Here is a 25,593-nt window from a genome sequence, read left to right on the forward strand (position 1 = left end):
CTCCATCATTTGAAGGAAAAAGCAGCAGAAAATCATCTTCTATACAGTTAATATCTTAAAATACACAAACAATTTGAAAACTTTTAGACTAGGTACTAATAACATGCCTACAGTAAAAAGCAGAGGAATGGGTGAATGCTGATGACCATCTGCTTTATAAAGTCAACTGAGGAAACTAATATTAGGAACTTTTTAGAGTCACAGAAATGCTATATTTTGTAAAGGGGAATAATTGAAGGGAAACATTTGAAAAAGACTTTGAAAAATATATTGATTAAAATTCAAGTGAGAGAAAGCAACTTAGAGAACAGTAGGAACATGTAAGAAATCTAGCCCAATCTTTCTTCTGACTTGTAAGAGAATATTAATACATGAGTATGCTTCAGTAGCTAATTATCAAGCCTTGTAAGAGAAAGAAGATGGAGTCTTCATATGCCATAGTACTTCCAAGGGAGAAATTTGTTTTTGAATAATATGAAAGCATTTTAAGTCCTATGCATTTAACTTTATATATTACATGAGAGTATATAATATGTATAAAAACATTATTTTGCATTCCATAAATATTGATATAAGTAAACTAGGGTGCACAGGTTTCTAACTTGTACATTAGTGCCTTGTGTGTGGTAGTGGTCAAAGATTGATCATCAGAGATGAAGCTGGTAGAGCTTTGACTGAATTTAAGATATAATGATATCAGCATTTGGATGAATAAGTCCTGCGGTGTTTGTTTTTACAAGGATTAGTCCTATTATTTCATAATCATTCTACATTCAATTCTTAACTGATGACAAAAGGGGAAAAACAGAGCTCTAATGGTGGTTGCAACCCCCCCCCTTACAAGGCCAACAGAGAAGACTTTTCATATTGTGGATCTGGGATTAAACTCAAGCTGGTGCACCTTTCACTTTGGCCATCATCAAGCCAGAGCTTTAACGTTTTTCAACCTTGTGAAACAACAAGTCTCAAAGAATTGAAGGATGACAAATTCTGTGCAATTGGGGTTGGTTTGTGCATTTCAAGGGAGGGGGTTGACTTGTATGACACTTGTACACAGAGTGAAGCTGCTAATGCTAATGAGATGACAGCTCAAAAATGTACAAACTTTGCTTTAAAGGCAGCAACAAAGATAGCATGTTTAGTTAATACTTATTTCTGTTAATGGGAAATGTGTAAAGTTTAGGGGGAAAAGGCAGCAAAACAATTATCCTTGTATCAAAAAAAATTTTTTTTTCCATTTTTTTTTATTTTGGCATATTATGGGGGTACAGATTTTAAGGTTTCAATAAATGCCCATTTCCCCCCTCCCCCCAAAAGTCTGAGTCTCCATCATGACCATCCCCCAGATGGTGCACATCTCACTCATTATGTATGTATATACCCACCCCCTCCCCCCTCCCCCCTCCCCCCTCCCACCTGCCCAATACCCTATTACTGTAGTACCTATGTGTCCACTTAGGTGCTACTCAGTTAATACCAGTTTTCTGGAGAATATATCTGGTGCTTGTTTTTCCATTCTTGGGATACTTCACTTAGTAGTATGGGTTCCAGCTCTAACCAGGAAAATATAAGATGTGCTATATCACCATTGTTTCTTAGAGCTGAATAGTACTCCATGGTATACATATACCACATTTTATTAATCCATTCTTGGATTGATGGGCACTTGGGCTGTTTCCACAGCCTTGCAATTATGAATTGTGCTGCTATAAACATTCGAGTGCAGGTGTCTTTTTTGTAGAGTGTCACTGGATCATTTGGGTAGATGCCCAGCAATGGGATTGCTGGATCAAATGGTAGATTCAGTTGTATCGCTTTAAGGTATCTCCATATTGCTTTCCACAGAGTCAAAAAAATTTTTTTTGAGGTAGAGTCTCACTCTGTTGCCTGGGCTAGAGTGCCGTGGCGTCAGCCTCGCTCACAGCAACCTCACACTCCTGGGCTCAAGTGATCCTCCTGCCTCAGCCTCCCGAGTAGCTGGGACTACAGGCATGTGCCACCATGCCCAGTTAATTTTTTTCTATGTATTTTTAGTTGGCCAATTAATTTCTATTTTTAGTAGAGGCGGGGTCTCGCTCTTGCTCAGGCTGGTTTCAAACTCCTGACCTTGAGTGATCCACCCACCTCGGCCTCCCAGAGTGCTAGGATTACAGGTATAAGCCACCGCGTCCGGCCAAATTTTTAAATATATGAAATGATTATCTTTCTACAAAATCTTCTCAGATTCCTGGGTGAATTTTCCCAGAGAAGTCCTTTTGAATCTATGACCTCAGTAGTGTTCCTTCCCCTCTGGATTTGTTGCAGCAAACACAAGGAGAAATTGTAAGGCAGGATGTGAGAGAGCTCTGTGATATGCTATATACAACACCAGATTAAATTCAATTTTATTGGGTTAAGTTTCATGTGATCTGTTAAATCTATGTTGTACATATCCTTTAGAAGGGATTTCCTTGCACCAAGATATCCTTTGTGGTTCATGGTTGTTACATAAGAAGGTTGCCATTTTGACCCTTCCCCAAAATGTGATTTTCTGGGGCCACCAGTGGTCCTCATCTGCAGTGTGTCAACACCTTCGTGTGTCACAAACAGTTGGGAGTTGGGTTTCAAATAATTTGTTCCTACTAATAGGTAAGGATCTGAAGCTTGTGAATGATTTTGTGTTTTAGAAAATTAGAGCTAGTTCAAATTTGTTTTTACAAAAATGTTGCTCTCATTCACTTACATTCTGAAATGCTTGCCTGATTGGGAGAAAATGAGGTAGGAACTTGCATAACCTTGATTAAGACTCTGGGAGCCAACCCTATATGTGAGCTGCTTCGATCATGTGCGTTCCAGTGGATATAAGGCTGAGAATGGCCATGCTATTGCATTGTTTCTATGAGAGACTCAGGTATGAATTGAAACAGTTTTTCCATGAACATAACCTCACTCTTTGGCCTACTTCCTCATCCACTGTACTGCTTTGACGACTTCTGGAGAAATTAAGCAAGGACTTACAGTAACTATGGAAAATTTTATTCCTTCAAATCTACTTAGAGGGTTGAATAACTGATGTCATTCATTTATTCAGTCACTCAACAAATACTTATTTAAGTCCTTTTTAGGTACCAATGCACTACTGCATAGGAGAGAGATAATTTACTCCTGCTGACACCTAAAAGTTAAGTTAAATCTTTTTAGTTCAAGGGGAGGGCATAGCATGAACAAACCAGGAGGAAGAAATGGATGGAATTTTGACAGAAGAAAAGCAGTCTAGAGGCTCTGAAGTCCAGGGAATTTAGAGAGGTCTTGGGATGTGTAACCGGACAGTTTGGAAGGATCCAGCCAGATGGTTGATGGACCTAACTCTGCCACCAGTAAATTAGCACTCAGAAGTGACACCCTTTGTTTCTACTCTCTATGATATGCATTGATCTGTTTTAGTATGTAGTCAGTAAATTCCAACTGAACACATCTGAATGTGAGTCTATCTATTACATGGGAAGACTGGCAGCAGCCCCAGTGTAGTTTTCCCCCACAGACCTCTGACACTTGAATATGGTGCTATTTTTCTACATTTAAAAGATTAAGATACAATTCACACACCATAAAATTCACTCATTTAAAGTGTACTATTCAGTAGTTTTCAGTTTACTCACAAAGTTGTGCAACATTCACCACAATCTAATTCCCAAATATTTTCATCAATACAAAAAGTAATTTATTTTAATAAACTTATTGAAACTCACCAAAAAAACAAAAACAAAAACAAAAACAAAGAAAAACTCTGTACTTATTAGCAGTTCCCCTCCCCCAAGTTCCTAGGCAACCACAAATCTTTGGGTCTCTATAAATTGACCTACTCTGAATATTGCATATAAATGGAATCATGTAAGATGGAGCATTTGTGTATGCCTTCTTTCACTTAACATGTTTTCAAGATCCATCCATGTTGTATTTATTTTTTATTAAAGCTGAATAATATCCCATTGTATGGATATATCACATTTTGTTTATTCACCAATTGATGGACACTTGGGTTGTTTCTACATTTGGTTATCATGAATGCTGCTGCTTTGAAATTTATGTACAAGTTTTTGTGTGGTCATATGTTTTTATTTCTCTCGGGTATATATTAATACTTAGGAGTGGAATTGCTGGGTCATGTGATAACTCTTACATTTAACTTTTTGATGGACTGCCAAACTGTTTTCCATGGCAGCAGCAGCATTTTACAATCCTACCAGAAATGTATGAGAATTCCCATTTCTCTGCATCCTTATCAACATGTGTCACTGTCTTTTTTATTATAGCTTTCCTAATAGATGTGAAATAATATCTCATTGTGATTTTGATTGGCATTTTTCTAATGACTAATGATGTTGAACTTCTTATGCTTATTTTTTTTTTTTTTTTTGGAAAGAAGTAAAATAGTATTTATTGGTAGATAACATAATGATCCACATAAAAAATTAATAAAATCTGCCAGAAAAAGATTATCAGCTAATAAATGAGTTTAGTAGAGTTGCATAATATAATATCAATATGCAAAGTGTTTCTTATACTATCAATAATTCATATTGAAGTTAAGAAAACAATGTCTATGTAATATCATCAAAAATATGCAATACTTTATACCTGTGTGCCAAAAACTATACAACATTATTGAGAGAAATTTAATAAGCCATGAATAGATAAAGATATGTACCTTGTTTCTGGGTCAGAAGACTCAATATTGGTAAAATGTCAGCTTTGCCCAAATTGATCTAAAGATTCAACACAATCCCAATAAAAATTCCAGAATATTTTTTCTTAACAATTGACAAGCTTATTTTAAAATCCACAAGGAAATGCAAAGGACATAAAGTAGCCAAAACAATTTTGTAAAGGAAGTACAAAATTGAAGAATTTAAAACGCTTGATTCAAGATTCATTATAAAGTTACAATAACCAAAACGATGTGGCATTGGATCAAGATATATCAATAGATCAATGGAACAAAAAAAAATCTCTTTTATACAAAGCTACGAATTTTTATGCAAAATGATAAATTGATAATCCATTATATATTCTGTAGTAAATGTATCTTTCATTCATAGTCTTGATACTTTTAGTTCTAAATAGTTGGAATTATTTTGCAAATGATATTTCTCCCTCCTTTTACTTACTTGAAAGCAATTAGGATGGAAAGAGTTTGACGAAAAATGGTGAATAAGCCATGCTGATAACAGTAAAATTCAAATTCATAAGCAGAGTTATTATATATTGCTTCATTTTGAGGGCAAATTTAAGAGATTTTACCTAATTGACAGCCAAACTTAACCACCTGCAAGGTGAGCTAGAAGTGGTATTTCCCTCCTCATTTCCACATTTCTTCAGGCCAAATCATATTTTGTGCTCTTATTTACTGGGGGTGCGGGAAGTCCTTTCTAGGTCATAGGGAAAGCACTCTTCTTTGGTGTTTATACTGTTTATCTCCTATAAAGGGTAATGTAATGGTGTTTGTTGTTATTTTTATTGTTGATAACTTTTCCACAGGTATGATTTCATAATCATGCTCTGTTTTCTTAATTAATGAGTACTTATTGATTTTGTTTGTTTCTCGGCTTCTGAACAGGAGGAATCTTCAAGTTTAATGCAACACATCTTAGATTTCTTCAAGACTTTGAAAGATGGCTCATGCGAAAACGATGGTTAAGCAAACAACCAATGTGTCTTGGATGCTCATCATACATTTTGACTTCATTTTATCAACAAGCATTTTTTAAAATCTCTACGAGTGACTTCAGGGATGGGGAGGAAGCCGGTTCAGGGCATTTGTGGAGCTCCCGGCAGCCATTTCCGTTTCCGCTGCCGCCTGGTGCCGCAGGAGGCTTACCCCAGAAGTTCCGTTAGGTAGAGAGCGAGGGATTCCAGGTCTCCTTGCTTTTGGTGTGTCTGGTCATTCTTCAGCCAAGACCGCACCAAAACCAACCCCACACTTCTGCCTGGGTTGCAGACTGCGACCTGACACTTCTGCCTGTGTCACTGTCAAGTCCACGCCGCTGCAGGCACCACACCGCTGCAGCCAAAAGGCCTTTCACAAGGACCTGGTCAAGTGCTCCTCCCGGGGACAAGCTAAGCTCTCTCAGAAGCAACTCTTCCCAAACTGAAAAGTACCTTCTCTAGCCCAAGAGTCTAATTGATGACGTGTTCACGTTCCAGACTATCATTTAAGGCTATGTTATTCAAAGTATGGGCAAGGGACCAGTCTTCTTATGCTTATTGACCATTTACATATCTTCTTTGGAAAAATGTCTAATCAGATGTTTTGCACACTTTCCAATTGGATTGTCTTTTTATTGAGTTATAAGCTTTTTTCATATATACTGCTAGATCTTTATCAGATACTGTAGTCCCTCCTTATCTGGGGGGAATATATTCCAAGTACCCCAGTGAATATCTAAAACCTCAAATAGTACCAAATCCTATACCCTATACATATTATCTATTTTTGATCTAATAACTGAGATGGCTACTAAATAACTAATGGGAGGGTAGCATATATATAGTGTGAATACTCTGGACAAAGGAATGATTTATGTCCCAGGCAGGACAGAGGACAGCATGAGATTTCATCATGCTTCTCAGAACAATGTGCAATTTAAAACTTACAAATTGTTTATTTCTGGAATTTTTCATTTAATATTTTCAGACCTTGGGTAGCTGAAACCATGATAATTAAAACCATGGATGGGGGGGCATGGTTTTACTGTATATGATTTAGAAATATTTTCTCTGATTCTATGTGTTGACATTTTACTTTCTTGATGGTGACATTTGAAGCACAAGAGTTTTTAATTTTGACAAGGTCCAATTTACCTAATTTTTTTCCTTGAGTGCTTGTGGAGACTGCTATACTGCTATTTTAATTGAAAGAATAGTCCATGGAAACGGCCATTGACCATTCTGGCCATTGGGGTACACTAGGGGTTAACATGTGATTGGAATCCTAAGGCTGGAAAGACTGAATTGGCTTTAATCCTATTACTGGATTTAGATAATGTTTTAGAATTAAATAATCATTATCTAGTTGCCAACAATTCTGTTGTTAACATGGTATAGATAGGGGCCTGGGCTAGAACGAAAAGACTGTCACCTCTGGGTCTCCATTTTCAATGCCCTGGGATTGCAGGAGTAGAGTAGAAACCTGATGGTTGGACAAGAGCAAGGGCATTTTGCTGTGCTTAAAATCAGCTTTGAATTCAAGGGCTGATTTCTAACGTACTGTTTAAACCTTTGACCTTGATTTGAATCAAATTTCCATTTGAAAATAAAAAGAATTTCCATCTGTAAGATTTTAACCAACATTGTAAATTGTAAAAGTGGTTAAGAATTGAATTCAGTTTAAAAAGCAAGAGAAAGATGTTGGTAACTCCAGCTTGGAATCCTGCTGCATATAAAATAATGAAGGAATTTTGACGTTTTTGAAGTAAGTTCACGGTTGTGCTGAGTGGGTCTTTGCTATTATAATTTCTGCAATTTTCTCTTGAGGATCTCTGTGCATCTGAGCACTTTGCTCAGAGAATCTTCCACTCTCAGAGTTAGTGGAATCTTAGAAGTCATCTAATCCAGACCCCCACCAGTTTTTCAAATCTCCTTTCCAACAATGAGTGGAATGTGGCAGAGAAAATGCCAGTAAGAACCATGAGGGGGTGTATGGCTTAAGGATGTTACGGCTGCTTCAGAAAGGACAGACACTAAAGGAAGGGAAAGAAATGAAATGAGGAAGAAGGGTTGAGCAATAGCAAAATAAATAGGGTTTGCAAAGTCTAAGGAAGGTTAGCGTTTGAGATTTAGTTGTGTACAAAAGCATTTATATTTCCAAATCCCTGCCAATTACACTTAATCACTCCCTTCTCTGGGGTGTTGCCTCATTTTATGGAGAGTTCTATTCTGGCACTGATTACTATCTGCCTTTCAGTATGATTATCTGTGCACCCTCCAGACTAGGAGCTCCTGGAGAAAAAGGGCATGTCCTCATTCATCTGTGTAGCCCTTCCAGTGCCTGACACTCAGGGCACTTAGTTGGCAGTATTATTACCTGGCTACAGATATGGGCTTTGGGGTCAATAAGGCTGACTCTTGGCTTCAATAACTCCAGATTGGAAATACCCACCTGGGTTTGACTGGTTGTATGACCTTGGGCAAATTACTTAACATGAGCCTTAGTGACCTCATATGTAAGATGGGTCAAAATAATGACTCTTCTCATATCCAGTTGCAAGGATGAGAGCTGATCAGAGGGCTTGGTTCTTGGCAAATGATAGCTGCTGAGATTCAGATTAGCAGGCCTCAAGAGGTGCTTGTTGGATTATTTGCAGGGGGCAGGTGGAAGAGTCCTAGACTCACTGGAGGCACTACTCTGTTGGCTGCCGGTGGTGCTTAAGTTGCCTTTCATTCTTGAGCCTCATAGTGGTGACTTCCTGACTCTACTCAACTGGCTTACCCAAGTTCAGCTAACTTAATAGTATGTAACAGTTATGAAGATCTGCTTGATTTCATTAACCTGTCCCCCTTAATCCATGGTAACAGGTCAGGTTTTACCAGTGCTGCACTTCAGCTGCTGCCTGGGGAAAAGACAGGTGGAACTCATCCTGAGGAATCAGGAAGCAAACCTATGTTTTCCTGTTCCCTTCTAGGGTCCAACAGGGATAACTCTTACCTTGGAGGGTTTTTAGGTAGCTTGCCCCAGACAAAATGACAGGTTTTTTTGTTATTGCTAATCATAATTATGATTATTATCATGAATCATTTCTTCACTATGTGTATCCATGTCTAATCTCTGCTAGGTGTTAGGGGTAGAAGGTTGAAAGAGAGTCCTTTCCTGGAAGAACACACAATGCAGTGCAGGAGACTAGGGAATTCAAGACAGTATGTTGAGTGTTGTTGTGAGGGCATCATGGGAGCCACAGAGGCGAAGCACCGTTCTTTTATTTGGAAATTTTCAGAAAACTTCCTAGAGGATATGCCCCCTGAGCTGAGTCTTGAAAGAGAACCCAAGTTGTCAAACAAAACCAAGAAGGTGAATTCAGCTCTATCAGAGGCAATAGCATATGCAAAGGCAAGGAGGTGGAAGATGAAATTGGCCTGTAGTGTAAGATGTGAGGAGGAAAGTAGAGTGAGAAAATAATAACAATAGCAGCTAACAATATGGCACTTAGCATGTGTTGGGCACTGCCTTCACTGTTTAACAGTTAGTTGATAACTCATTTAAATGTCAAAACAAGAAAGCTAATAATTTTAACAGCTAAAATGTAAAGAACATACTTCACACACCAGGTGCTGGTCTGGGTGGTTTTTGTGCACTAATTTAATCTTCATTATTATCCCCTATTTCCAGATTGGGCAATTGAGGTTCAGAGAGATTTAGATCATTGATCTCAGGCCACATAGATGGTAATTGGCTGAGCTGGGACTTGAATGCAGATATTGTCTGATTCTGGATCACTAGGCTATACAGAGGCAGCTGTTTCTTTTCAGTGCCTGTTTGGCACACTACATCATGGTGAAAAATGATCCCATGTTAGGTAAGATTGCCTGAACCCTAATTCAGCCTCCCGAAATTCTTTTTGAAATAAGATGGGTTACAATAATATAATACATACCAAAATGGACACTGAAGTCAGCACAGAGGTAAAAAGTGATTACTCCTGGAGAAGAATCTTTCTGTCCAGGAGTCGAGAGAGTTCAGAAAATGTTATTAGGCAGAAGCTCTGAATTCAAGAGAAACTCCAGGCTCCTGAAATGTTTTCATAAGAAACACTAAATTTCCATCTAGCCAAAGTAAACAGAGCATCACAAATTGAGTTCCAACGCCAGTGGTGAGCTCTTCCTACACAAGAACTCACTCTTCCTTCCATGCCATCAAAAGCCAATTTCCTCCCCAACAAAGCTTGTGCTGCTTAACCTGGGTTGCATCCAGCTGTGTGCCTCTGAGGTTGAGAGACCACCTCTGCAACTCTGATTATGGCTGGGGCTTTGGCTCTATTTGCATGTACACCTGGGTTTTGGCCCTGGTTCTCACACTGACTAGTTGTGTGACTATGGGCAAGTCCCTTAACCTCTCTGAACTTATTTTCCTCATCTTTCATGTGTAGCTATTAGTACCTTGCCTACATCACTGGATTGTGGAGGATAAAATGAGGCAATTATGTAGGCTGGGGCTTTAAGAATGCAAAAACATGAAATAAACATAAGGGGTGATTATTATTCTCTGCCTATTTGGCTTGTCTCCTGCATTGAGGTTTTTAAACTCATTAAAGACAAGAACACAACCTTTTTCTTACCTTTTGGGAACTTGAGAATATGAATCTTTCAGCCCTGATAATCATTTGCCAAGAGGCCACCTTTGTGCTTCAGGCAGCTTCTTTATTAGGCCTCAGCAGCTGCTTATTTCTTTCATATTATTATGATTTCATTTTATAGAACTTCTGGAGAGTGCTTCAACTCCCTCCTTCTTTTGAAAACAGTGGTTCCTGGTTGTCCTCGGAGCTCTTAATAGTAGCAAAGGCCCCAAGCAGGCTTGAGTGGACTCCTTTCACTTGTGTGAGCGAATGCACTAATGGCAGTAATTAATGGTGGGGGGGCAGGCTTTGTAAACTAAGGACAAGTGAGTGAGTCATGGTACACAGGCTGACCCCCCTCACCTGGGCAGCTTCTGAGGACACCTGCCTCGGATCATTAAGGCCCCTTGCCCAATTGACATAGTCTGACTGCCTCCGCTGGTGGGGGTGAACAAAGCCAAGCATTTACTGGCTGGAGTGCAGGGATGAATACAATTCAGCTCTTCGGCCAGGCCCGGCCCAGACAGCTGTTCATGCAAAGGGGTTTCAAATGAACGTGTTTCTATTTAGAACTTGTATGTTTTGATTGAATTTGAAGAAAAGCATGAGGTGGCTCTCCCTTTGGAAAACAAACTAATTATGTACTCCACGTTGTCTGGTGGTCGGAAACTAGACATGTCCACAACAGCACTTTACGGAAAGAATCTTCTTTCCTGTTGAACGTGAGACTCTTCTATAGGACCACAGCTGGTGCTTTTTCAAAATTACATGGCTCGTGGCTTAAAAGGATCCTTTAGGGAAACCTTGAGCATAGTAAATATTCTTTTTCCGTTGGGAATTACTACCTCATAATTTTTTTGTGCTCTTAATTTGGACTGGCACATTTTGACTTTTTCCTGGACTTTGGATATAGGATCTAGTAAGGCGATTTACTACTGTTCTATGTCTAGTTGAAAAGGTTCCAGGGAGGCAAGAGCTAGTGGACCAAGTGACACCCCCAAGCAGTTATTGGACTAAACCATTTGCATTTCCATTCAGGTCATGCTGTCTCGGCCAAGCTGTTGACTTAGCGCTGTTGTGACTTGGGTGGCTTTGACTTTTTTATTCAAGCTTTAGAAACATCATTGAGTTAACAGGCCACACACCAATTCACCCTTCTCCCTCCCTACTCTTCAACCCTTTTGTGTTAGATAAGGAGGCCTTTCCCTGCTACAAAAAGGTAGCAGGCCTAAGGTTCCATGAGCTCTGTGCCCCTTATACCACCCCCAATTTAGTCTTTGTGCAGGGCTGCTTTTGTTTCCCTCAAAGAATTAAAAGTTAATTGATACCTCAAATGGATGTTGGTCACAAAGCATTTCACCATCCAATGCAGTCCTGCATCCCATTAGATTAACCCTCTTCCACAGTTCATTGTAAATAAATATTCCACAACAACAAAAAAAGCTTACCTACCTGAAGCATTGTATTCATTTGGGTTCTGCAGTGGGACTAAAATTCTATGACAATGTCACTGGGTTAATTAATTTAGATTAATGACTCTTGGAGCTCTGTTTTTCTTTGCCTTTCCTATTTGTCACAGACTGCTGAACAAGTATTTCCAAATGTCTGAATTTATCAGGCTATCTAGAGTTCTTCCAGAGATGAGTAGTCATCTCAACCCTAGACCTTTAATTGCAATACTGCAAATCCTCCTAAATGAATCAAATGTTAGATCCTGATGTAATAATCCAGTATAGTTGGACTGTATATTCATATTATTCTGCTAATAATAACTTATTTTCAGAGAAGAGAAATGCACGAACATTTTTTCCAAAGATGGAAGAAAACATTTCCATGGGATCAACTGAAAGCACAGTGGAATTCACTCAATTAAGCTGAGAAATGAAGAGCACACTCAAGTTAGACTTTTGCTGTTGCCCTGAGATGTACAAGGGCACATGCCAACGATACAACATGTACTAGCAGAATCCAGGTTTCAATAAGACGTTCTGGAATTTTGAGGTTTAGAGATACATAAGTTGTTTTACATGCTAAACAAACTTTTCCCATTAGCTAGTTTCTGTTAACCTTTAGCTAAATCCACACAAATAGAATAATTTTTGTTGCCATTAGAAAAATAGGTTTCTTTTTTCTGTAGAACAAGCTAATTAATTCAGTAATATGGTGGAAGGGCTTGGTGGAAAGTTAATATATATTTTATGAGCATTCCTGTTTCTATTCCAGATGGTCCCACCTGCCACATAATGCTTCCTCTACCTCTTGGAGTATCAAATGAAACCATGACTTCTCCAACGAAGATATACAAATGGCCAATAAGCACATTAAAAGATGCCCCACATCATTAGTCATCAGGGAAATGGAAATCAAAACCACAATGAAAGATTACTGCATACCTACTAGGATGGCTAGTATCCAAAAGTCAAATAATAGCAAGTGTTAGCCAGGATATGAAGAAATTGGACTCCTCTTACGCTGCTAGCAGGAATGTAAAATGGTACAGTCACTTTGAAAAACAGTGACTTTGAAAAATAGTAGCCATTTTTCAAAGTGTTAAACATAGTGTTACCATATGATTCAGCAATTTCACTCCTAGGTATATAATCAAGAGAACTAAAAACATATGTCCACACAAAAACTTGTACACACATGTTTATGCAGCATTTTTCATAATAGCCAAACGGAGAAAATAACTCAAATGCCCATCAATGGTTGAGTGCAATATTATTCAGCCATAAAAAGGAATGAAGTACTGATATGTACTACAACGTGGGTGAACCTTGAAAACATTATTCTAAGTGAAAGAAGCCAGACACAAAAGGGCACATATACATGAAATGTTCGGAGAATAGGCGATTCCATACAGATAGCAATAGGTTAGTGTTTGCCAGGGGGTGGAGGTAAGGGGAAAATGGTGGTGGTGGTGGTGGTGGTGACTGATGGCTAAGGGATGTGGAGTGTCTTTTTTGGGGTAATGAAAATATTCTAAGATTGATTGTGGTGAAGGGTGCACAACTCTGTGAATACACTAAAAGCCACTGAATTATACACTTTAGATAGGTAAATTATATGGTCTGTGAATAATATCTCAGAAAGCTGTTAAAAAATCGAAGCCATGACTTTGGACTTAGAGAAGCAATATTTTATATACCACATTCAAAACCTTAAGAAAAACTAAAATAAGCTAGAAGCAAGACAACCATATATGATTTTCTTTGAAATGGGCAAAGACTTAAGTGTGTTCAAGTGGCTCAATATTTCTGTTGTTATCCTTTAGTCTGTATTCAGATGAAAACAACTCAACACTTATTACTTTTCCAAATTATGCATAAAATAAGATTTGTGATGCTACTGAATTCTAGTTGTATCTTGTATTTGTAAGTTTTCCTGTTTATTGGTTAAAGCGCTGGTATAAGGGCAAGTTGGTTGAACTTTTCAGTCTTAACAACAAATGTTTACTCTGAATTCCATTAAGTTGGTCAAAGCTTATGCTGGCAATGAGAGATACTAAGATTTGCAAGCCAAGATGTTTAATCATAAAACAAACTGAATATTTCCTTCTGAAAGGAGAATAATAGCCTGCACTTGTGTACCTGAAGAGTAAGCTCTTGGAAATATCATGTCCTTCTTTCCTACAGCACTCATCTCTCTTTGTGGAGAAAAATGAGCAGTCCTGTCACTCTGGCACAGAAACTGATGGGAGCGCTGTACCCAGCATATCGATCACTTTTCAGTGATAATAGTGACTGATGTTTTTGAGGTCTTGCCATGCATTATGTACTATTCTATATAATTTTCACAAATCATCACTTAATCTTTGCAACCTTATGCAATAGATTTTATTATCATTTCCACTTTACAGATGATGAACCTGAAGCACATACAGGACTATAGCACATGAGGTCATGCATCTACCAAGTCTCAAACCTCAGATTTGAACCCAAGTCTGTGTGATGCAGAGTTCTGCCCTTAACCATACTGTTATCATGTCCCTTTACCTTTCAGACTCTTTAACCTTTTATGTATTTTTATGAGGAGGGTGTCCCTAATGTATGCCTTTAGCAATGGTTCTCAACTGGGAGTGATCTTGCCACTCAGCAGATATTTGAAAACTTCTGGAGACATTTTTGGTGGTCACAAGTGGGGGTAGGGGTGGGGAATGCTACTGACAGCTACTGAGTCAGAGATGCTGCTAAACAGAGGATTGGCGAGAGGATCAGTAACAGTGCCATGCTGAGTCATTATGGAGGCTGAGACAAAAGGAAAACTCAGCAATACTGATCCTGCCTTTATTTGAAATTTTATTATTTCATCATGGAGTTTTGGCATTAATTTTGGTTTTTTAGAATATATTAAAATATTATTTATCTTGATTACCAAGATTTTCTGTGTTCCCTTAAATTTTGTGCCCAAGGCAAGTGCCTCACTTGCCTTACTTGCCTCACCTGCCTTACTTGCCTCACCCCAGTCCCAGTCCCACTGCTAGACATCCTACAATGCAGAGGACAGACTCCAAAACCAAGAATTATCCTGTTGAAAATATGAATAGTGCTGAATTGAGAAACTGGCCTGAAGTACTTATTGGAGGAAGTTTCCCTAGGGAAAGGCAAAGGGAAAGACAATAATAGAAGTCATATCAATAGCCACTATTTACTAAACTATTACTCCAATCTACATACTGCTGCACATGTGTTATCTCACACAGGTGTTGAGCTTTTTCCAAACCCACCCTGAGAGCCAGTAGGCTGCTCTGCCCTCCAGCACCAGAAATGTCTGCTAACTATTAATTAGGTTATTGAACTGTACTTGTGTAGAGTGACAGAAAACAGTGCACCATATTGCTCCAACTGTAAGTGTAGAATGAGTTTTATTTTCCTCCAACAACACAAACATGTTTTAAATCTTCTCCTTGAAAAAACCATCCTAATAAATTTGGAAGCCATTTTGCTGAAGATTGTCATGTAACTTTTGGAGTTGCCAGAAGACATGATCAGCTATTGCAAATCGAATGCTCTGGAGTATCTTTTATCATGTGATTTAATAATTTGATAAGGAATGTTAACTTAGGTTATAGAAAGCTGGGGGCATCAAGGGCAGACTGACCTAAATCCAAGCCCCCTCCACTATTTTCTAGCAACACGAGCTTGGAAAAATTGGTTAACATCTCTAAGCCGCAGTTTTCAAGGCTGGTGATAATATTACCTAGCCGGGTGCAGCATTGGTATGAGAATGAAGTGCAGTGTTAGGTGTCTCTCTTGGGAAGTATATTAGGAAAAAGCAAAAGCTTTATTGTTCTGATTTTTTAGAAATATAAAACTTGCTTTTCTTTGGAGAAAATAAACTAGATTTTATCACCTTTAGCTGAAAATAATAATAATAGCAATAATAATAGTAAAACATGCAACTTGAAACGTTCTTTGAGTTTTCACTATGAAAATCAACCAGAACGTTTTCCCTCCCACACCTCCCCATCATTTTAAGGCTAGCAAGCTGTTAATTTGTTTCTCCAGTTTTTCCTGAAGTGGGTCTTTACCTTATTTCTAAAGCCATCTGGGCTGGTTTAGTTTAGTCAGAGCCCAGAGCTAATGAGGCCAAGGTCAGGGCTACGTCCCCATAGGGAACAGTTAGCTTTGCTCCCTTCTTTGGCCCTACTCTGCTTCCCTAACCTTACCAGCTGGATTTCCACCATGTGTTTGTTCCAAGGGGGGATGAGAAGGAGGGAGCGTGACCATGGACTCACACTGCCAGCAACACAGCTGAAAGTCTTTGTATGAAAAGGGGGGCCCATGAAAACCATTCCCCAATTCCACTGGGCCTTGATGACAGATGATCAGCACTGGTGGTCATATAAAGGCAATGATCACAGTACAGATTACAATTATTTTCTTTTTAATTTATCCCCTTTTCCTGAGTGACTGGCCCCATCAGAGAGTGGCAGCACTTCCTGAGGCTCTAACCTGGTCCTTGGTCATTTAAGACCACATAATTGATGCCTGCTGTTGTCAGCAATGCCATGGCAAGAACCTTCTGCGAAGCTTGCAACCAAGGTTAAACGTTGGGAGGAGGCTCTTGTTAGTAGCATCTCGTTACTGTTGCTATGATACCTTTGGCACATTGACGGCAAAGCATGAATAAAAAACCCTCTGTGATCCAAAGTGGAGATGGTTTTTCACGTGGCTTTTGATTTCACTCCTGTTGCATGTGTATCTTTTTTTTTTTTCAAAGAATTTTTGCTAACCCACTATACCTATATCACAGAGCAGGACATATTTTACCATTTTGGTTGTAAACAAAATTATCTGCCAATGTCCCCAGGAAAAGGACAGTTTCTCCCAGGATTTCTTAATTATTTCATTCATTAGTATCAAAACAGAAATAAAACCAATTTAATTTTTTTCAAAAATAGGGTCTAAATTGTGCTCAAATTTTATCTTCTGTGTGTACATGATATAAGCCTTCTGTTTCTTTTGGAGGCAGTTTATGATTTCAAAGTATTGCCTGAAATAAGAGGTGTAAGAAAAGAAAAACTACATTCCATATGAATAAGATTATATACAGCTCAAGCTAAGGAGGTATCAGAGGGAAAGGCTAATAGGTGCTCAAGAACATGTCTAGATGTAGCTTTTTGTTATGAAAAATTTCTGACACATAAAAAAGTAGGTTAATATAATGAGCCCTCAGGTACCCATCATTCTGCTTTCATGGCTATCTCTGTTTCACCTCCACTCCAACCCACCTCACTTCCTGATTATTTTGAAGCAAACTCATGATGTCTCATTTCACCCATAAATACTTTAATTTGTATCACTACAACAAGAACATTTTAAATAGATCTGCAGAATAGCAGAAAATCCTGTGATGGGAGAAAAATCTCATCTTGAGTAGCGTCAGAAATCTGGTGTCACATTTTTGGGTTACAGAAACTGTCACCAGGTGAGGCAAAAGTACTAGTATGAAAGTAGATATTCCAGAAGTCTAGCACCAACCTGCCCTGCAGCCTACAACTCAGGAGAAATAAAAAAGAAGAGTGGGATCAATGAGAACAGTTCATCAAAAGAAGTGTGCCAAGTGAGATTTGAACACGTTGCTCTTATGTCTTTAAAAGTTGCCCCCAAATCATCATAATAATCATTAATACTTATTGAGCATTTATTATATAGCATGTACAATTCATGGATTATCTCTCATAATCTTCAAAATATCTATGATATATATTGTTCTTATCCCCATTTTATGGATGATGAAACTAAGGCCTGAGGTCAGGGCTGTGATGGGAATGTAATCAGTTTGACTCCAGTGCCATTGTTTGTAACTACTATGTAGCCCTGTCTTCCAACCAGCTTTGAAAGTAGTAGGTTAATGGTCAACAAGATTTAGAAAATATATAGTCATAAACTCATGAGCACTGAGCCTTATCTGAATCTAGCTAAAGTTCATGCCAGTTTATTTGGAACACATGCCTGTATTCATCCATTCATTGATTCACTCATTCATTCATTCAGCAAACATATGAGCACCTACCATGAAAATATATGTTAGACATGGTAGTATGCCAGGATCCATCCTGCCTAAATGGGACCTTGAATGCAAACTCTTTTTGCTTTAGAGTGAATGTATCTCTTTTAAAGGTAAAGACTGTTAAAGTTGGAATGTACAGTCATTTGGACTCTTTTTGGTTTAAAGTGACAGAGACCTAATCTAGCTACCTTAAGCAAACAGGAGAAATTTATTCTATAGAGTCTGGAGTTCTCAAAAAACCCAGGGGTAAAAATACAGCTAGGTTTGACCTGAACCCAGATACTGGGTTAGTGGTCAGGACTTTTCTATCTCTGACTCCCTCTCGTCTCTGCCCTTCTCTGCATGTCAACTTGATTCTTTCTTTCTCTACTCCCAGGCTGCATGACAGCAGATGGCTATTCGTAGTGCCTGCATTCACCTTATAGGCCCAGCTACCCAGAGTGAGACCAAGTTTCTCTTAGTCCCAGTTCCAAATTTATGGACAGCTGCCCACCCCTGGACCAGTCAGCTGTAGTCAAGGAGGGGTTCACATTGTACAAACATGGCTGCCAGTAGCCACTCTTATAACTAGGAAGATTGAAGGGGGGTGGGACAATACCCATGAAAGGAGTCCAGGAAGACAATCTAATAGGCATTCAGTGAAGAAACTGCTAACAAATACTATAGAAGCACATTAAATTACACGCATTGAAGTTTTTTATGCTTTTTTTCCTGAGATGAAAAATTAAGAAGCCAAATAAAATATTATTCAAGTATCTGCCATCTGTCCACAGGTACAGTTATGGACAATTATGATATAACATATGTATCATAGTTTCAAAAGCCTAATCTTGAGTCGAGATATCAATTGGATTAGAAAATCTAAAAACAATTTTCATGCATATTTCCCATGGCCAGTTGGACCTTCTTTCACTTTCATTTCAGGTGCCTACAAGTCCCTGAATAGGAGAGGAAACGTATAAACCTTATGCTTAACCAAGTTCTTGAGACTGCAAAAGAAATTAGCTGTTTGATTTCTACAACTAGGAAGATACAGTGAATGATACATGTATTCAGCCTTAGCACTGTTAATGGAGCTTTAAAAAATGACAAAATTCTACCTCCAAATTATATTCAGACTTTTTCTAACAAGACTCCTCAAATATGCACTGCATTCTTGTAATGGGTGCGTTTCACCTTTTAGCATTAGCTATTATGTTATTGTACCTCACAAATAATACTGTGTACTGTATCCTCTATTTTGCCTATAACCTTGTTATTTAAATTGGGGGAAAATCTCATTTGCGGGATGTGGGACTGATTTTTGGTTATTTAAACCAGTTTTACACCAGTGAGTGAGATGTAAGCGGTTATAATATTTTCTTGAAATTGGCATAGGCCATCAATGGCCTCAAATATTTGGCCAGTGGGATCTCAAGGCAGTTAAGAACATGTGAGCTCATGAAATTGAACAGGCTGGCTGTGTTTCCCATCCCCTCTTGGGAAAGACACATCTTTTGTCAGAAGAGGAGGAGGTTCAACTCCTCAGGAAGAAGATCCATGCAAAAAGGCGCTGACTTTCTAGTTTAGACTCATGAAAAGTCATTGAGGGGATGCATGTAAATAAGGGTTGTGAGGTAAGTCCTTCAGTCTTAAAGCCAGAATGATGCTTAACATTCCAGACCATGGCGTTCCACAAATCACCAGAACCCTCTTCAAAGACCACATTTGCCCTGTTCCCACCCTGTTAGCACAAGGTGGAAATTCCATTTTGAGTCCTGTAATAACAGCAATCAATAACATTTATACTCATTTACCATTTACAAATCACTTCTACATGCATCTTCTCATTGGAATAGAACAATCCATTTTATAGATAAGGTTATTTAGTGTGTAAGAGATAAGTAACCTGTGCATGGTTATAGAGACAGCAAGTCACCTGAAATATAGGTTTGTGGCTCCAAATCCTGTTCTTTCCTAAGCATACATACATTGCTTCTCCCCTGGGTGTGTGTTGTTGGAAAATCTCCACGCCATAGGATACCATGGCTTCCTGTCTCAAAGGAACTGGACAAAAGGTTTAAAGACAGTTGTGCAGGAGCAAGATGGCAGACAAATAACACTGCCAGACAGAGTGTCCCTGCAGAGAAGACAGATTCTAGCAGAAATTAGAGGAAAGAAGCAAGAAGACGAGCATACAGCGGACAAGGGCCAGAAGGAGGGGTACCTGAGACCCCGGGAGACTCCACGGGAGGAGGCTGCGGAGGAGAACTGGAGGCTGAGACACCGGAGCAGCCCGGAGACCAGCGGAAAGGGTAGGTGGATTTGCTGTTTCCCCTCCCCTGCATCTGGGACTGCTGGTGGGCTCCCGAGCTGGTGGAGAGACCTGTGGACACCAGCCCAGAGACCGCCGCAGCCGCCAACCAGCGGTGAGCCTGTAGCACATGTGGCACCAGGTTCCCGACTTCCTCCGGACACCTCCGTGTGCACAGACCTGAGCCGCGCTGCAGGCGAAATATTGCCTCCTCCTCCCTTCCGCCGACCGTACCCGCGGATGCCCAGAGAGACAATACAGCCACGAGCCGGAGGCACCTCCAGGGAACGGGACCTTCCCGTTTGGGACCCTACACCTGACTCAGGGGAACTCAGACTGTGAGCTCCCTACCTGCCCGCCCTCCCAGGTGCTGCTGGCATGGTGTTCCCAGAAGAATGGTGCCGACTCAGAGGCTGAGAGACACAGACACAGCTTGGGCTCCCTGTGGGTGAATTGGGACCGGAAATCCTGTCCCTGGTGGGGATACAGTTTGAAATCTGGGACCCAGAGGTCGGACCTGCAGACCAGATCCCCTGCACTGAGGGCTACCATTGCCCGGGGCACAGAAGGGTTATACGTGAACAGCCTACTGAGGTGTGTGTGACTCCAGGGGCGGATCAGAATCCTAGAGGGCAACCCTCCGCCCAGGAGGAGGCCGTGCGCCCAACCCAGGTGGCGTTCGTGTGCAGGGAACCTCCCCGCCGGCATCACAGTCCGGGGAGGCCTGGTGGCTTGTGGTCTGGCCTGCTGGCAGAGGCCCAGGAGTAGCTGCGGAGTTGGGGAGGGTGGAAAGAAGTGAGGCCCGCTCCAGACTGCGGGTCTCATACAGCCCCACCCCCACACCCAGACTTTCTGGCTGAGCAGGACCATTCCAGTCCCGCCCTGACAGCTTTCCCTGGAAGCAGAGAACAGAACTTTGACCCCTGCTAACGGCCTGAGGGCAGGCTTACCCAACCCAGCTCCGCCCAGAACGAGAGCTGATAACAGGACTCAAAATCAACACCATAGCCTGTTCCTCCAAGCAAACGCCACCTACTGATAGGGACGGCATCTTGCACAGCCTTTCCACGGCACCCACTGACTCAATATACAGAGAGTGGTCCAATTTCACCCACAGGCACCACCTAACGCCTCAGAAACTAAACAAGGTGTGTGAATACCCAAACAATAACTTAAGGAAAGAAACAACAACTGATCGACATGGGAAGAAATCAGCGAAAGAACTCAGGAAATATGAAGAACCAAATGGAAAACACCCCTCCAGAGAGGAGCACCAGGCCCCTAGAAACGGACACCAACCAAAATCAGACAACCAATATGACAGAAGAGGAATTTCGTATGTGGATCATAAGAACACTCACCCAGCTGCAACAACAACTCAATAACCAACACAAAGAAACCACAAAAAGCCTCAAGGATATGGAAAAAGATAGACACAATGAAGAAAAGTGTAACCGAACTCCTGGAAATGAAGAATCAATTCAAGGAACTACAAAATACAGTGGAAAGTCTCAAGAACAGGGTAGATCAAACAGAAGAAAGAATCTCAGAGCTTGAAGATAACACCCTCCAATTAAATAAATCAGTCACAGAAATAGAGCAGAGAAACAAGAGAAAAGAGCAAAGCCTACAAGAGCTGTGGGATTATGTGAAGAAACCTAATGTGAGGGTCATAGGGTTACAAGAAGGGGAAGAAGACAACACTTAAGGGTTGGACAGGCTGTTTGAAGATATAATAGAGGAAAATTTCCCAGGCCTTGCTCAAAATCTTGATATACAAGTTCAAGAAGCTCAGAGGACCCCTGGGAGATTCAACGCAAACAGGAAGACATCACGACATGCAGGCATCAGACTGACCAAAGTATCAACTAAAGAGGCCCTTCTAAGAGCTGTAAGACAAAAGAAGCAAGTAACATACAAGGGAAAGCCAATTCGAATAACATCAGACTTCTCTAATGAGACTTTACAAGCAAGGAGAGACTGGGGCACCATTCTCACTCTTTTGAAACAAAACAATGCCCAGCCTAGAATATTATTCCCTGCAAAACTAAGCTTCGTATATGAAGGATAAATACAAACATTCTCAGACAAGCAAAGGCTCAGAGAATTCACCAAGACAAGACCAGCCCTACAAGAAGTACTTAAAACAGCGTTATGCACGGAAGATCATTATAATAACCCACGAATATAAAAATAACCAAAACCCAAAGATATTAAAGGCCAGATATTACAATGCCTCAAGACAGAAATCATAGCAACAACATCCAACCCAACAGAATGATCAGTAATCTACCTTACCTATCAGTTCTCTCAATAAATGTGAATGGCTTAAACTCTCCACTCAAGAGACATAGGCTGGCTGAATGGATAAGAAAATACAGGCCAAGTATATGCTGTCTTCAGGAAACACATCTAACCTGCAAGGATGCATATAGACTAAAAATAAAAGGGTGGAGATCAATATTCCAAGCAAATAGAAGCCAAAAGGAGGTTGGTGTGGCAGTTCTAATTTCAGACGATTTAGTTTTTAAACCAACAAAAGTAGTAAAAGACAAAGAGGGTCATTATATAATGGTGAAGGGCACAGTCCAACAAGAAGAGATAACAATTTTAAATATATATGCACCCAACTTAGGTGCACCCAGATTCATAAAGCAAACCTTACTGGAGCTAAGCAAATGGATTAATAGCAACTCCATAACCGTCGGAGATTTCAACACCCCACTAACGGCACGAGACAGATTCTCCAAACAGAAAATTAATAAAGAAATAATGAACTTAAACAAAACTCTAGAACAATTGGGTCTGACAGACATCTACAGAACATTCTACCCCAAATCCACTGAATATATCTTCTTCTCATCAGCTCATGGGACATTCTCTAAGATTGACCGTATCCTAGGACACAAAGAAAATCTCAGGAAATTTAAAAAAATAGAAATCATACCATGTACCTTCTCAGATCACAGTGGAATAAAACTAGAAATCAACCCTAACAGAAACTCACATTTCTACACAAAAACGTGGAAATTAAACAACCTCCTCCAAAATGATTACTTCATAAATGAAGAAATCAAGACGGAAATAAAAAAGTTCTACGAAGAAAATGACAATGGAGAGACAAGTTATCAACTCCTCTGGGACACAGCTAAAGCAGTTCTGAGAGGAAAGTTTATCTCCATAAATGCCTATAACCAAAAGACAAGAAGGTCACAAATAAACAATCTAATGAAATGACTCAAAGAGCTGGAAAAAGAAGAGCAGACCAACCCCAAACCCAGCAGAAGAAGTGAAATCAACAAGATCAAATCAGAACTAAACGAAATTGAAAACAGGGAAGCTATTCAGGAGATTAATGAAACAAAAAGTTGGTTCTTTGAAAAAATAAACAAAATTGACACGCCATTGGCTAAGCTAACGAAAAGCAGAAAAGAGAAATCTCTAATAAGCTCCATCAGGAACAAAAAAGAAGATATCACAACTGATCGCAAAGAGATACAAGATACAATTTATGAATACTACAAAAATCTTTATGCACACAAACTAGAAAATGTGGAGGAAATGGACAAATTTCTAGAAACACACAGCCTCCCTAGGCTCAACCAGGAAGAAATAGATTCCCTGAATAGACCAATCTCAGCAGCTGAAATAGAAACAGCAATTAAAAATCTCCCTAAAATGAAAAGTCTCGGTCCAGATGGCTTCAAACCTGAATTTTACCATACTTACAAAGAAGAACTAGTACCTATCTTGCAGAAACTATTCCACAACATCGAGAAGAACGGAAACCTCCCCGACACCTTTTATGAAGCGAATATTACTCTGATACCAAAACCAGGAAAGGATGCCACAAAAAAAGAAAACTACAGACCAATATCCCTAATGAATATAGATGCAAAAATTTTCAACAAAATCTTAGCTAACCGAATCCAGACACTTATCAAAAAAATAATCCACCACGACCAAGTGGGCTTCATCCCAGGGATGCAGGGATGGTTCAACATACGTAAATCTATAAATGCAATTCACCACATAAACAGAAGCAAAAACAAAGACCACATGATTCTTTCAATAGATGCAGAAAAAGCTTTTGACAAAATTCAACACCCTTTCATGATACGAACACTTCAGAAAATAGGCATAGAAGGGACATACCCAAAAATGATACAAGCCATATATGACAGACCCGCAGCCAACATCATACTGAATGGGGAGAAATTGAAATCATTCCCACTTAGAACTGGAACCAGACAAGGTTGCCCACTCTCTCCACTTCTGTTCAACATAGTGCTGGAAGTCTTGGCTACAGCAATCAGACAGGAAAATGGAATCAAAGGTATCCAAATAGGGGCAGAAGAGATCAAACTTTCACTCTTTGCTGATGATATGATATTGTATCTAGAAAACCCCAAGAATTCAACCAAGAAACTCCTGGAACTGATCAATGAATTTAGTAAAGTCTCAGGATACAAAATCAATACACAGAAATCAGAGGCATTCATATACGCCAACAACAATCTAATTGAGAACCAAATCAAAGACTCAATTCCCTTCACAATAGCAAAAAAGAAATTAAAGTACCAAGGAATTTACTTAACCAAGTACGTAAAAGACCTCTACAGGGAGAACTATGAAACACTGAGGAAGGAGATAGCAGAGGATGTAAACAGATGGAAATCCATACCATGCTGGTGGATTGGCAGACTCAATATCATCAAAATGTCTATACTACCCAAACTGATCTACCGATTCAATGCAATACCTATGAAAATCCCATCAGCATACTTCACAGATATAGAAAAAATAATTTTACGCTTCGTATGGAACCAAAGAAGACCCCGAATATCAAGAGCAATTCTAGGCAACAAAAACAAAATGGGATGCATTAATATGCCAGATATCAAACTATACTACAAAGCTGTAGTAATTAAAACAATATGGTATTGGCACAAAAACAGGAATATTGACCAGTGGAACAGATGTGAGAATCCTGATATAAAACCATCCTCATATAGTCATCTATTCTTTGACAAAGCAGACAAAAACATACGCTGGGGAAAAGAATGCCTTTTCAATAAATGGTGCTGGGAAAACTGGATAGCCACCTGTAGAAGGCTAAAACAGGACCCACACCTTTCACCTCTCACAAAAACCAACTCACGCTGGATAACAGACTTAAACCTAAGGTATGAAACTATTAGAACTCTAGAGGAAAAAGTTGGAAACACTCTCCTAGACATCGGCCTGGGCAAAGAGTTTATGAAGAAGTCCCCAAAGGCAATCACAGCAGCAACAAAAATAAATAAATGGGACATGATCAAACTACAAAGCTTCTGCACAGCCAAAGAAATAGTCATGAAAGTAAAGAGACAGCCTACAGAATGGGAGAAAATTTGTGCATCCTATGCATCCGATAAGGGACTGATAACTAGAATATACTTAGAACTCACGAAAATTAGGAAGAAAAAATCAAATAACCCC

This window comes from Microcebus murinus, chromosome X (assembly GCF_040939455.1).
Source record: "Microcebus murinus isolate Inina chromosome X, M.murinus_Inina_mat1.0, whole genome shotgun sequence".
Classification (NCBI taxonomy): Eukaryota; Metazoa; Chordata; class Mammalia; order Primates; family Cheirogaleidae; genus Microcebus; species Microcebus murinus.